At 45.3% G+C, this 14,565-nt stretch overlaps 1 protein-coding gene across 1 annotated transcript in view; it reads left to right on the top strand.

Moving 5' to 3' along the window:
• The window catches only part of PLPPR1 (phospholipid phosphatase related 1), a 121,128-nt gene that overhangs the window by 13,103 nt on the left and 93,460 nt on the right, over positions 1 to 14,565 (top strand). The window lies entirely within an intron of this gene.

The following is a 14,565-nucleotide window of genomic DNA, read 5'->3' on the forward strand; positions in this document are numbered from 1 at the left end:
GCACTCAAAGTCTTTCTAGTGGTTGTGCTACTTTAAAAAAGCTAATTTTTTCAGAAATCTTCATTATGATGATAAAGCTTGCAGCTCCCATCTTGGCTATTGTTGCAGACCTGAAAATGAAACAGAAACAAAAAATAAACAGCAAATAAATCGGTGTGTGTCCACTTTTCATGTTACATTGTAGACCTTTTGACATCAACTGGTTCAGATTTGGAGAAGCTTTGCTGCAAGAGACTTTCGGACCACTTTTCCCCTTACTGTTGCTATTTTTTTTTTTTTTTTTCATAGCATTTACTAGATCTTTGGTTCTCTTGAACCTAGTGGCAAAGCTTCTACTGATTCACGGGTTCAGGGTTTGACCCACTATTTACAAGTACTCCCCTCCCCTCAAACACAGAATCATAGTTCATTAAGGCAGATAAAGGCCTCTAGAGTCATCCAATCCAACCTTTGATTGAACACTACCATGTCTACCACTAAACCATGTTCTAAGCATCACATCTCCATGTTTTTTGAACGCTTCCAGGGACAGTGATTCCACCACTTCCCTGGTCAGCCTGTTCCAGTGCTTGACCAATGAAGAAAATTTTCCTAATATCTAATCTAAATCTCCCCTGGAACAACTTAAGTTTTATCTTACCTAACATGAAAAGGCTAATGCCTAAAATAAATAATTAAACAAATGGACTATCTTGCCTTGATTTCAAATGTTTTCCAGGGAACATTTTCACAGTACAGTTCATTTAAAAGCACATATGCTGTGCATGCTGACAAAGAGTGAACACCAATTTATCAAGGCATTTCTCCTCCAGCCAGGTATGTTTGGCTGTGTTGGGTCAGCCCTCAGTGTAGGCTCGCCTCTTGTTTTGCTGTCACCTTCCACTCTGCTTTGCTGCTGTTGTCTCCTGTCCTCACAGTCTTATAGAAAGACAATCAACTCAAAATAGCCTCTCTGCACAAAAAAAAAAGACCTGAAGCTTTCTGGAATGTGTGGCATCACACCGAAGAGCTGCTAACACCGCATGACTTCTTCAGGAAGTTTCATTTGGTGATTTGGCCAGAAAGCAAGTGCTGGGGATATAAACTGGGTTGACAGAAGTAGAAAGGATGGGTACCGGGGTGCATTTAGGTCAGGAGTCTGCCTGTCAGGGGATTAGGGAGAGGCTGTTAGTGAGTTTATTATCCTGCAGTTTGCTACCACCCACTGAGCACCTGGAGGCTGCTGCTGTCAGGTGGGATATTGAGTGTGATCCGTGACTGCTCTGATGCTTTTATCCCAGTCCCAGTGTCAGTGGTTGGAAGCTCAGTTTATCTGCTGCTGAAGGGGCACAGATCAGGCGTGTGAGCTGCTCGTATTTGCAGTGACAACCTGCTTCATAAGCATCACCCTGAGCAGGGTACCTGGGAAAATCAATCCTAATGTTGTATTTTCAGAGCCTGAAGACACTCAAGGTGTGTTTTACAAGAGACAGGTGTTGTCTAGATGTGGATGTGAAAGGAGAGACAGGATAAAAGAATTACAGTGGGAATGTAACAGTGAAATTTGTCTGAGGAACGGTGTTTTTATCATGGCTTAGGCCATAGTACAGGCTGCTGTACTCCTCAAGGGTCCAGATAATATGAGGAAAATTAGCCTAGAAACAAAGAGCACCTAAAAATTTTAGTTTCCCTTTGCTACCCACTTATTATCATTACAGCATAGCTGAGTTTGGTCATGAAATATGCCAATTATAGAAGTTTTCTTTCTCAAAACTGTAGGGGAAAATATATTTTTGAGGTCAGTTGCCATGCCTTTTTTTTTTTTTTTTAAAGGAAGCTATAGTCGTTTTTAGAATGTTTTTGAAAATAGGTTTTGAGGAAAGAACAATTATTGTGGTCAAAATGAAAAATATTTCAAGAAAGCCAGGTTTATTATTCTTCTAATGGATGTACTTTTAAACCCAGCACATGAAACTGAAAGGCAGTTCCCCTCTGTGCATGATGAAATGGAAGAATTTGAAAATTTAGAAGAAAAATTGTTACTATGAGAAAGTATATGAAATTCTATGAAATCAGTTCATGTGCCGTACACTGTTTTCTTGTAGATTTTGTTTAACATGGAGGCGTGTTCCTAAGTAGCAAATATCCTTTTCACCAAAAGGCTGTTAATAATTGACATGATTGCCATCCCTCTCTTCATGTGAGCTCAGACTTCAAATGGAATATTAACCAATGTCGCTCAAATTGGTTCCCCTCTAGAGGGCCTGCAGTCATTGAGTAAAAGGTGGGAGAATATCTTGGCACTCCAGTGGTTTTTATCATCTCTGCTATTCCCTGTGAGGATGTGTTTTCCTTTTGTGTTGGAAAACCTGCTCTCTGACCTGTGTGCAGCTGCCTCACCAGGACCAGCTGTGAGTGCTGTTCTCTGCTGCCAGTCCAGATCTCTACACCCACAGCTGCACACAAGCCCAGCTGGAGACGCCAGGCCAGGCTCTGCTGACACTTGCATCTCTGTCATCTCTGTGAAAGCTTGTGAACTTAGCCCCATGGGTTCTCTGATGGATTCCACTTGCCTGTGCCAAGGGATTCATTTTGTCTCTGCTACAAACTCACCCTTGAAACCTCTCTCAGCACTTACCTTCTACCCTCTGACTTAGACTCTCCCTGGAAAAGCATCAAAGCAAACCTCTTCTGTCCTTCTCACTTCACAGGGTACGTTTATTTGCATTGGCCTTCTTTTGCAGTGACACCAAAGCTAACCTCTACAACACATCTCACTTGTGCTGTGAGACATTTCCACTTTACCACAGTCAGAGTGGAGTGGTCTGTAGGAGTCAGGCAAAGCAAAGTCTGAGTGCCCTTTTCTTCCCTAAATGCAAAAGAGGGAATGCTTCACGAGTGGTGACTGTTTTGGTGATGTGTAGCTACCTCTCTGTGATGAGTAGCAGTTCTTCATCCCTGTCACCCATAAAAATGTTTCATAGGAAATACTCCCACAGCCACCCAGAAGCTTAGAGGTGAAATTAGGTTCAGAAATGCAGTCTTTCAAGCAATCACGTTTCTCACTCATGATTTTATTAAATTTCAGTGAGCTTGATTAATCTTAGTACACAGTAAAGAGATGGACTAATATACAGGAGTGGATTTTACTGTTAGCCCCTTCTTCTTGTTGCCATTACTGTGCTCTGGTCCTCTGTAACCACTGATCCTGACAAAGTATCTTGAGAGAAAAAGCTTCCTCTTTCACCCCAGCCTTGCCACCCTCATAGTCGAGTATTGGAATAAAATCCCAATATTGCTGGGTGGAATGTGCCTGTGCTCGTCCGGCCCTGGTGCTCTGGACCAAAGGTGGCAGCTGTGGTGTTTCACCTCAGAGAAACCTTTGGCTGGCTGGAAGTTGCAGTTAGGCACTCGGAATAAGTCCAGACATGGTAGAAACTCAGTTTACCTCTAGTAGAAAAGGTTCAGGCGATGGTGAAGAAGAAAGAGAGCGGATTCCGCCGGAGGGTTAAATCCAGAATTTATTCCAGGATCACAGAGCTCTGAATCTTGGTAACAGCTCCAACAGAATACCAACCGCATGGTCTCTGTGTCTTTTAAGCCCACAGGGAGGGGGGAGGGAAAGGATAGGTGAGCCACCAACCAGGTGGGAGGGGGAGGGTCTCAGGGGACAATGACACCTGGACAGGCCAATGACCCCAGGTTTGAGAAGCATCTTTTGAACTTCTGCCAATCACATGACGCCCTTACTGGAATGTGGAACTTGACAGACAGCAGTTAGGAAGAGGGAAAGGGGGAGGGGAAGAAGTTGGCACACCTGAGGGACAGGATATTGCTTCACACCACAACAGTCGAGAATGTCTTCTCAATGTCTAAACCTGTCCTCTTTCAGTTTAAAGCCATTGCCCCTTGTCCTATCACTCCATGCCCTTCTTGGAAGTTCCTCTCCAGCTCTCTTCTAGCCCCTTTCAGTACAAGAAGGTTCTCTTATGTTCTGACCTTCTTTTGTCCAGGCTGAACAATCCCAATTCTCTCAGTCTTCCCTTTGTTTTTCTGGCCAACTTTCCTGTTTGAGAGTCATGGCACCACAAGACATTCGAGACCAACATTTGCCTTATAATGCAACATACCTTGGATTGTATCAGACCTTTGAAGTTTAATCTATTTTCCTTGATTAACTTTAAAATATGTATTTTGTCATTTCTGGCAAGCTTTGTAATTGGCATTGCTTTGCAAGCCTACAAGTGAAAAAACAGGTGGTTTGCTGCATCCCAGAAAGAAAATCATTGAAAGATGTAGCTAATTTTGTACCTTGGCAAGGACTGACGTTTTTCATTTAATAGGTAGAGGCCCAAATCTCAGTCAGGAGAAAAGCTCTGGCTTCATTGAAGCCCTGCCAGTTTAACTGGAAGAGATTAGAGCCTAGGGAATACAAGAGCTGTACCTGACTATAACAAGGGCAATAATTACAGTTTGGTAATATTTTGGTAAGATGGAATGAGAGGGTTTTCAGGGAAGGCTTATAGCATAGGGTACAGTAGTTATTACCCTGCTATTTTTCTTGTCAGTCCACAAGAAATGTCAGCTTGATTTAACAAATTTTAGAAATATTTTATTTCTTGAACAAGGTTGTTAGTTTGGCTTATTATTTTGGAAGTTTCTGCATTGGCTGAGCAAGCCAGAGATACACAGTGTGGTGCTCAGAAGTGAATATGTTTATAATGAGCATTGTTTAAAAGTGTGCTTGCCAGAAATTCAGTGTTTTTCTAAAAGGTGGTGTTCCATGTTCAGCTATCTTCTAGAGCCCACAGGGTGAAAGGAGTGGTTTAAACCAGAAGCATGGTTTGTTGTTGGCTGGCATCTTTTAGAGACAGTTGGCAAGAGGTGAAAGAAAATCTTGATGTGGAATATGGGCATTAACATCAGATGAAGTCTTCTGCTATGTAAGAAGATAAAGCAGAAAAAACAATGGAGAGGGAAGCAGGGATTTATCCAGTCAGATTCAGGGTGATTACACCACTGATTCACAAAGGGCACTGGATGATAAGATGCTGTTTGGGGCCTGATGTTTGATGCACTGTCTGCTACACATGGGTGGATAGTGAAGAGTGGTGCTACGCTCTCTGGCTCTCCTCAGTTTCAATACAGAGTCCATTTGTGAGGTTCAATACCTGTTCTGCTGTCCTCTTTATTGATCTACCATTCCTCAGACTCCTCAGATGCTTTCAGCTGCTTTATTCTCTGGCCCAGCTGTTAAGTCTCACTTCCAGAGCTCTGCTACTGCAACTTTCTTTACACTGAGTGGATTGAAGTGGCTTCCTTTTCCTACTAGGGCAGGATTTAATCTCAGATACACATTCTGGATTATGTTTATTACAAAATATCTTAAATTTTTAAGAGTTCATAGCATGTTAACTTAATTTCTTGATGCTTAGCACAGGTGAACTCCTGTTGGCTTCCATACGCTCTGAGTCCTGACTACATGGATTTATGAAAACCAAACTTAAAAAAAAGTAGGGTGCCATTTTATCTGCTGTTACTTCCTTTGACTTCCAGTATTTTTCTATCTAAAACCTTACCTAAGAAAGTCTAAGACTATATTGCAAGAAAATTGAGGCATGTAAAAAGAGGTGGCTAAAAGCTCTGGTGACTCGCATAGTGTAGAAGCATCCTCAGCTGTGTTTCTTGTTCAGTTGTGTCAACAAAGATCTGTTGACCTGTACAGAGCCCAGTTAAGTAGCCAAACGCTTGTAGTGCTTCCCTGTCCCCTCACTCATGCTTGATAGGTTGAAGGGAAAGGAGCCCCCAGGCAATGGTAGGCTTTGCGTCTGGGGGGTGAAGAATAGATACAAATAATGCCCAGCAGCTTTCAGAGCACGGGCTCAGCTGTAACTCAGCCTCTGACCTCGTTAAATTGGTGGTGTCCTAGTCCCTCACAGCTTTAGACCTCTGAGAAATGGTACCTTCTACCACTGCCTTAGTTTGCAAGCAGTTGTGGGGACACACAGAATGCAGTAAGTCGTCATACCCTAAGGACAAGGAGGAAGATTCAGATACTGTTTTTATCTGAGTAGGCTTGTTAGCTGCCAGATTTTGCAGCTTGTAACTGCTGCATTTTGCACTGGGAACTTAAAGAGTTAGAACAGCGCGTTTTTTTATCAGCTGGTTTTCCTTTGGCTTTTGTTTCATATTCCCTAAATGTTCTGCTATTGAACATTGTCCCTGCAACTGTGAATTAGAGAAATATACTTCACTTCACCTTCCTAATAGTATCACCTGACTCTGACAGCTGTAGCTTTAAAAACAAGCCAGACTGTTAAGAGTGTAGGGCACGTAAAACTGTGCAGCAGTTAAATCTCAGGTGGCAGAAGGTGAGGTTAAAAGTGTCATTGGTCCCTGATGGATACATCTACAGCCTGGAAGCATGGGTTGGAAGTGGGATTTTCCCCTATTTCATGATTTTTTGTGTCTTATCAAATTGAGGTCCATCCCTTACATAAGATGCAGGTAAAATCTGTTTCTGCTGGCTGATCACCCAAGAACTTTGCCTTTTTTTTGGTGCTACTGCTCTGTCTTATTCATCCTTCTTAACCCTCTTGCCTCCACATATGCAAAACTCGCTTGCTTTTTCATTAAAGTAAAAATGCTACAGGCAATATTTTTAAAAGAACGCCAGTGAGTATTCTGAACTATTCAGAAGTATGAAGTCAACATTTCTGGTGTAAAATTTTTTTTTTTTTTTGAGCAATGGCTTTTTGGAAGACAAATGTTTTGCTTTCCTTAGACAGCATTCTGTTGTTTAAAAGGTGATCATCAAAACCAGTTTCCTGGAGCTGCATTCTTTTTTTTTTTTGTGGTTAAGGGTTCTCAGCCAGGCTACATCCATGTAATACAGCAAGGTTTCCAGGAAAGGGTACAATGCTGCCTTGGAATGGCACATACATAGTGATTCTTTATAACATTCTTTCACCTCCAACTATTTCAGTCCAAGGAATTCCCAAGTTGGATGTGATTTCTGTGTACAGAAGAGAAAAACAAGCATGTATTTATGAGGCTTTAATTCCCTAGAGAGCCACATGAGCAGAGAGAGAGAGATGGAAATAGCTGAAGCAGATTTATCTATTAATTGGAGGTGACATCCATGAAAAATGTTTTGTGCTTTTTTTGCCCAGCCGTGCTTTGCCTACCAATGTCTTCACAGCATTAATCACAGCTAAAAGGTTCTGTGGGAAACCTTTTCTACTAGGCTAAGGAATGCTAGTGTGGATATGGACTTAATGTTTTGTCCTTCTTCAGAGGGTTTGCTTGCTGGATAGAGGGAAGGAAGGCTGTCAGCAGAGGGTTTTAGCCCCAAAAAGGAAGCAAGCACCTCTGCTAAAAAGATGTTTATATTTTCTTGTTATTAGGAGCTGTAAGCATGAGATAGGCAGCTGCTAATATTTCTAGTCTCAGAGGAGGCATCTTGTAAATGGCCTGACACATGGGCAAAGGACCTGCATGTGCTTTTAGCTGGGATCTAGGTTAAGAGGAGCAACCTTGCATGCAAATGCAGTGATGAGAGAGAAGTGTGGTTTTGTGTGGGGGCACAGCAGGACTTGTGCCAAAGGGTATGGTGCTCCCCCTGTGCAGGGCAGGAAGGAAGGGGGACAGGACAGTACTGTTCAGCTGCCTTTTCTTTGAGATTTAACAGTGAGAGATACTTTATTTATATTAAATATTGCTGCCTGTAGCTGAAAATCTGATTTGGTTTGAATGAAGAGTTCTTCAGGTCAAACCAAACTCACTATTGTGGTTTATTCTTACTTTTGGGACTGGTGTAGGTGCTCCATTTGCTTCTATTGCAAAAGTCTTGCCTTTAATACTACACAGGTCTTTTTTTGTGAATAAGCCCACAGTGTTAATGCATTCCCTGGCTTTTCAGTTGAGGAGGTGAAGCCTGTTGCAATATGAATCCTGTACAGGAAACCCCGAATCCCTTAAAGTCAATGAATGAGGTCAAAAGCAAAATTTCCAGGCTTCTGTGGAGCGCTCATTAAGGCAGCACAGGCATCACAAGTTTGTGGGTACAGGTCAGGCAAAGCAGCTGCCTTTCAGCCTGTTCTGCTTCTCCTGCAGAAGGGCAGCTCCTGTTCACCTGCCTGGTCTCACTGGCATCATTTATGTCAAATCTAACAGAGCTGAATTTGCAGTTGCCCAATGTCTCTTCTTTGACTACAACTACATAACTCTGTAGTTGTCTGTTTTGCTGAGTGTTGCTTGGACTTAGTGTATGATGCAGTCAGCGCCAATGGAAGGAGAATCATCTATGTCCCCATTTCTTGGAGACATGTCACCCTTTTCTCCTTATGCAGGGGTAGTGTGATTTCCTCCATCTTGCTGAGCTGAAAAGAGCAAGGAGATTTCCTGGGGCCAGCAGATAGGGAATGGGAGAAGGGTTTGGGGCAGGTGCTGCACGGCAGTGCAGGGGTTGCTGGCAGCTGTCCTCTCCCTGCAAACCCTGGCAGAGAGGAAAGCCATGAATTACTGCCCACAACATCTAAGGCAAGGGAATGAGTAGATTGGGAATGCTGGTTCCTCCAGTCCTGCTGGGATTTAAGCTGGGCATACAGAGCTGTGTGATTTAGCAGACACAGATACGCCAACATGCCCAGCAAAAAAGTCTTGTAACAGCTTGATTTTTTTCCTTCCTCTCTCCCCCTCCATCACATCCTTTGTAATATCCAGATAAATCTGTGTCTGCCTGGGCTAAGTTTCAGGATCTCTGCTGGAGGGTGATCAATATCCATGTCTCTGCTGGGGGATGCTCAGGGCTGGTTGAGCCCACTGCCAGACAGCTTCCACCAGCTCCAAGCTGGATGGTGACTCCCTGGAGCCATCTGGAGCTGGTCATGACCAGCCCGGTCCCCAGGCATACACTGCCAAGGGTGGAACAAAAGGTGGAATTGCTAAAGGAGCAGAGGAGTGAGGGGAAAAGGGTGAGGAGCAGCATGGGGAAGAGCACAAAACAGCCCCATGAGCAAGTCTTGTGGCAGTCCAGGACAGTTGTCCTGATGCATATTTCAACCTGGAGGAAGATCCCAGGACCAGTGTAGAGAGGAGCCATGTCCTGATCACTTCCAGCCCCTCTGAGGGGTGTGTGGGGAGGGAGGTGTTAACCCACCACAAAAGTAGGCACCTTTCACTCTCTGAATTAACATCTCTTTCATTCTCAGTGGCTCTGTTTGGACACTGTAAATATCTGATTTCACGTTTTGTTTAGCACTAGGAAAACATTATCACAGCCAAACAAAAAACTGCTGAATTGTTCTGTAGGTTCTGGTTCTCTCTTCAGCTGCATGAGGAAAGTCACTCATCTCAGGCTTGTCTGTGCTAATTTATATGAAACTCTTCTTCAGAATTGCTTAGTTCTTGATCACAGGCAGCAGATCCCAGATTACTTTGGTGGTGAGGCCATGCTCAGGCTGGCCATGTTGACCAGATGTATCACCCTCAGTGAAACCCACCTTCCCTTCCCTTCCCTTCCCTTCCCTTCCCTTCCCTTCCCTTCCCTTCCCTTCCCTTCCCTTCCCTTCCATTCCCTTCCCTTCCCTTCCCTTCCCTTCCCTTCCCTTCCCTTCCCTTCCCTTCCCTTCCCTTCCCTTCCCTTCCCTTCCCTTCCCTTCCCTTCCCTTCCCTTCCCTTCCCTTCCCTTCCCTTCCCTTCCCTTCCCTTCCCTTCCCTTCCCTTCCCTTCCCTTCCCTTCCCTTCCCTTCCCTTCCCTTCCCTTCCCTTCCCTTCCCTTCCCTTCCCTTCCCTTCCCTTCCCTTCCCTTCCCTTCCCTTCCCTTCCCTTCCCTTCCCTTCCCTTCCCTTCCCTTCCCTTCCCTTCCCTTCCCTTCCCTTCCCTTCCCTTCCCTTCCCTTCCCTTCCCTTCCCTTCCCTTCCCTTCCCTTCCCTTCCCTTCCCTTCCCTTCCCTTCCCTTCCCTTCCCTTCCCTTCCCTTCCCGAAACCTTCCCGAAACCTTCCCTTCCCTTCCCTTCCCTTCCCTTCCCGAAACCTTCCCTTCCCTTCCCTTCCCTTCCCTTCCCTTCCCTTCCCTTCCCTTCCCTTCCCTTCCCTTCCCTTCCCTTCCCTTCCCTTCCCTTCCCTTCCCTTCCCTTCCCTTCCCTTCCCGAAACCTTCCCTTCCCTTCCCGAAACCTTCCCTTCCCTTCCCTTCCCTTCCCTTCCCTTCCCTTCCCTTCCCTTCCCTTCCCTTCCCTTCCCTTCCCTTCCCTTCCCTTCCCTTCCCTTCCCTTCCCTTCCCTTCCCTTCCCTTCCCTTCCCTTCCCTTCCCTTCCCTTCCCTTCCCTTCCCTTCCCTTCCCTTCCCTTCCCTTCCCTTCCCTTCCCTTCCCTTCCCTTCCCTTCCCTTCCCTTCCCTTCCCTTCCCTTCCCTTCCCTTCCCTTCCCTTCCCTTCCCTTCCCGAAACCTTCCCGAAACCTTCCCGAAACCTTCCCGAAACCTTCCCGAAACCTTCCCTTCCCTTCCCGAAACCTTCCCGAAACCTTCCCGAAACCTTCCCGAAACCTTCCCGAAACCTTCCCTTCCCTTCCCGAAACCTTCCCGAAACCTTCCCGAAACCTTCCCGAAACCTTCCCTTCCCGAAACCTTCCCTTCCCTTCCCTTCCCTTCCCTTCCCTTCCCTTCCCTTCCCTTCCCTTCCCTTCCCTTCCCTTCCCTTCCCTTCCCTTCCCTTCCCTTCCCTTCCCTTCCCTTCCCTTCCCTTCCCTTCCCTTCCCTTCCCTTCCCTTCCCTTCCCTTCCCTTCCCTTCCCTTCCCTTCCCTTCCCTTCCCTTCCCTTCCCTTCCCTTCCCTTCCCTTCCCTTCCCTTCCCTTCCCTTCCCTTCCCTTCCCTTCCCTTCCCTTCCCTTCCCTTCCCTTCCCTTCCCTTCCCTTCCCTTCCCTTCCCTTCCCTTCCCTTCCCTTCCCGAAACCTTCCCGAAACCTTCCCTTCCCTTCCCTTCCCTTCCCTTCCCGAAACCTTCCCTTCCCTTCCCTTCCCGAAACCTTCCCTTCCCTTCCCTTCCCGAAACCTTCCCTTCCCTTCCCTTCCCTTCCCTTCCCTTCCCTTCCCTTCCCTTCCCTTCCCTTCCCTTCCCTTCCCTTCCCTTCCCTTCCCTTCCCTTCCCTTCCCTTCCCTTCCCTTCCCTTCCCTTCCCTTCCCTTCCCTTCCCTTCCCTTCCCTTCCCTTCCCTTCCCTTCCCAAACCTTCCCTTCCCTTCCCTTCCCTTCCCTTCCCTTCCCTTCCCTTCCCTTCCCTTCCCTTCCCTTCCCTTCCCTTCCCTTCCCTTCCCTTCCCTTCCCGAAACCTTCCCTTCCCTTCCCTTCCCGAAACCTTCCCTTCCCGAAACCTTCCCTTCCCTTCCCTTCCCGAAACCTTCCCTTCCCGAAACCTTCCCTTCCCGAAACCTTCCCTTCCCGAAACCTTCCCGAAACCTTCCCGAAACCTTCCCGAAACCTTCCCGAAACCTTCCCTTCCCTTCCCGAAACCTTCCCGAAACCTTCCCGAAACCTTCCCTTCCCTTCCCTTCCCGAAACCTTCCCTTCCCGAAACCTTCCCGAAACCTTCCCTTCCCGAAACCTTCCCTTCCCAAAACCTTCCCTTCCCGAAACCTTCCCGAAACCTTCCCGAAACCTTCCCGAAACCTTCCCGAAACCTTCCCTTCCCGAAACCTTCCCGAAACCTTCCCGAAACCTTCCCTTCCCGTAACCTTCCCGAAACCTTCCCTTCCCGAAACCTTCCCGAAACCTTCCCAAAACCTTCCCGAAACCTTCCCTCCCCGAAACCTTCCCTTCCCGAAACCTTCCCGAATCCTTCCCTTCCCAAAACCTTCCCGAAACCTTCCCGAATCCTTCCCGAAACCTTCCCTTTCCTTCCCTTCCCTCCCTCCCTCCCTCCCTCCCCTCCTTCCTTCCTTCCCTCCTTCGCTCCTTCCCTCCTTCCCTCTTTCCTTTCCTCCTTCCCTCCTTCCCTCCCTCCCTTCCTCCCTCCCTCCCTCCCTCCTTCCTTCCTTCCTTCCACCACTTCCTCCACTTCCTTCTGCCACTTTCTTCCTGCCTCCCTCCCTCCCTCCAAACCAGAAGAAGATTTTAAATCCAGATTTTACCTTTTTATAACAAAGGTAAGCCACAAAGCAAGCCCTGACATTTTAAAAGACGCACTGGACCATGGCAATTTATTTTTCCCCCCGGACCTGCTCTGCCCTGACAGTTTCTGTGCTGGGAGCTGCTGGGCGCTGCCGTGGTGGTGCAGATGTGAGCAGATCCTTGCCCGGGCAGTGATGCATGCCTCAATGCAGGCTCTCCCACCTTCACCTGTGCTGCATGGTGTCCTTCTGCAGTGCCAATTACAGTGTTTCCAAGCTTGCAGGTGGAAGTTGCAGTAGTCTGTGATCCTGGCAAGGGGTGGGGGTTTTCTGCCAGGCGCCTGTCTGTGCAGTCACCTACAGGCCTTCTGTCATACTCTAGTTTGTAACCCTTTGAAATACCAAGCTTCAGCTTTCACACATACACACAAACCTGCTAACAGCCTCCATCAAAAGTGTAAGTTTCCAGAAAAAGTGTGAAGTTGCTTGAGAGCTGATGACAATAATATACTGTTTCAGTCAGGGGGTTCAAATAGTGCTGCTAAACATCACTGAGCAAAGCCCCTTAAAACACAGTGATCACAGAAATGTCACTGAAAAACAAAACAAGGGCACATCTACTGTAAATTGCAGTGATGATGTAAAGCAGTAGGACATTGCTGTCTTCTTAAGCTACTGAAAGATCATAACTTATTCTGGTCGCAGTCATTGCTCAGGTCTCTGATCCCTTTCATCTCATTACCCTGCTGAGCAAACAGTAAAGAAATTTCAAGTTTCAAAACTGATGCCCTGCTGGACTGGGGTAATGCCTTCTAAGATGTAAAGTGGAGCATGTTTTAAGTGTGTCACTCTTTATCTCCAGACTTTGCTTGCTTCCAGATGCAAAGTTGGGCACTTGTCCCTACCCCTCTGTTGTTAAAAGAAAGCTTGTTTGCACATGGACAACCTTTTGCAGCTGTTTGAGAAGATGAAATCAGAATAGGATGCCAAACGTTTTTTTTAGCTTTGTAGTTACAGTTGGAGACCAGCACAATACATTAAAAGATCTCTTTTTTATTCATATTTCAGCCATTTCAACAATGCTGTAGAGGAGTTGAGAGTTTCTATGAAATTACAGTAGGATGTCTTTTAAAACTGGCATGATTGATAAATGACAAAATGAAATATAGTCACTGTCAGCTGCCATTACAGTTAGAAAATCACTTGTGTAGTGATTTACCTTTTTATAACCAAGGTTAGCCACAAAGCAAGCTCTGACTTTGTTTGCTGTTCTTGGGGTTTTCTCCTAATGGAAAGGAATAATGCATCAGGCCAGGTTAGAAACAAAAGTTATGGTGTTTTCAAGGTAGTAAAGAACGGGTTTTATTTTGATAATTAATAGAAACTCAACATGTTCTTCATTAGAATGTTAGCCTTCCTCTTTCTAGCTTTATTGAAACGTGAAGGAGCCATTTATGGCTTTGAGAAAGTTACAAGTGCATAAACATTGTATATAAAGCAAAGTATATACAAAGCATTGTATATAAAGCAAAGCCATTGCATTCTGCCTTCAGTAGAAAAAAAAAAAACCCTCACACTCCTTTCATATCCTCCATAAAAAGGCATTACACAATCTAAGATCAGTCTGTCCTTGCAAAGAAAACTTAAAAAAAAACTGTGTTGTCTGTAGTAATTTCTTTTTTCATTTCAGTGAACTTTAAAATATACTGGATATTGTTCTGAACTGAACCAAACAGAGCCTCAACCTTCAGTATATGAGCTAAGAGATCCAGGTATAACACCAGTTATTTTTATAAGTTATTTATTTTCATTGATTTGTGAGTTATTCCTTGATTTTAGCAGGTGTTTTGAAGTGATTTTGCTTTGGTTACATGTAGAGAGTTGCCTGATATTAAGCTGCCTATAAAGGGCCTGTAAATGTAAAAAGTCATATCTAGTGTCAGAACACTGCCCGACTGTCATTGGTTCAGTTTTGAGTTCAGATTCCATCCAAGGAGAAGGAAATATCCCTTTATCTTCTATGTCTTAGACAGGTGGAATCTTGACTTTTTGCCTTGCCTTAAAACAGGAGTGTTTTTGTCTTGTTCAGTTTGTCACATAAAGCATTCTATAAGGGGGACAATCTGCTGAATTTAAAGATCTCCATTAGAGGAGAATCTCTTACAGGATCCACAGCTAGGTGTGCAAGCCCTTCAGACAGCAAGGCCTTTTTTGTGTGTCTTCCTGATTTTGTTTTGAAAAAAATCACCTTACTGCCTGTCACTGAAGAGACGCAGAGCAAGTAGCGTAGGGGGGCACTTGTGGTTTCAATATTTTTTTCAGACAAATAACTATATGAGCCAAGATAGAGTGCAATTTTCAGCTGACAGTGGCCTGATTCTCTTTTTGTTTGGAGTTTCAGTAGTATAAATTAACAGTTCTGATCTTCTTTGTTGTGTCTGTATTGAGTTTGAGACTTCCTTTTGTTCCTAAGCTGGCCA

This window comes from Haemorhous mexicanus, chromosome Z (assembly GCF_027477595.1).
Source record: "Haemorhous mexicanus isolate bHaeMex1 chromosome Z, bHaeMex1.pri, whole genome shotgun sequence".
NCBI lineage: Eukaryota > Metazoa > Chordata > Aves > Passeriformes > Fringillidae > Haemorhous > Haemorhous mexicanus.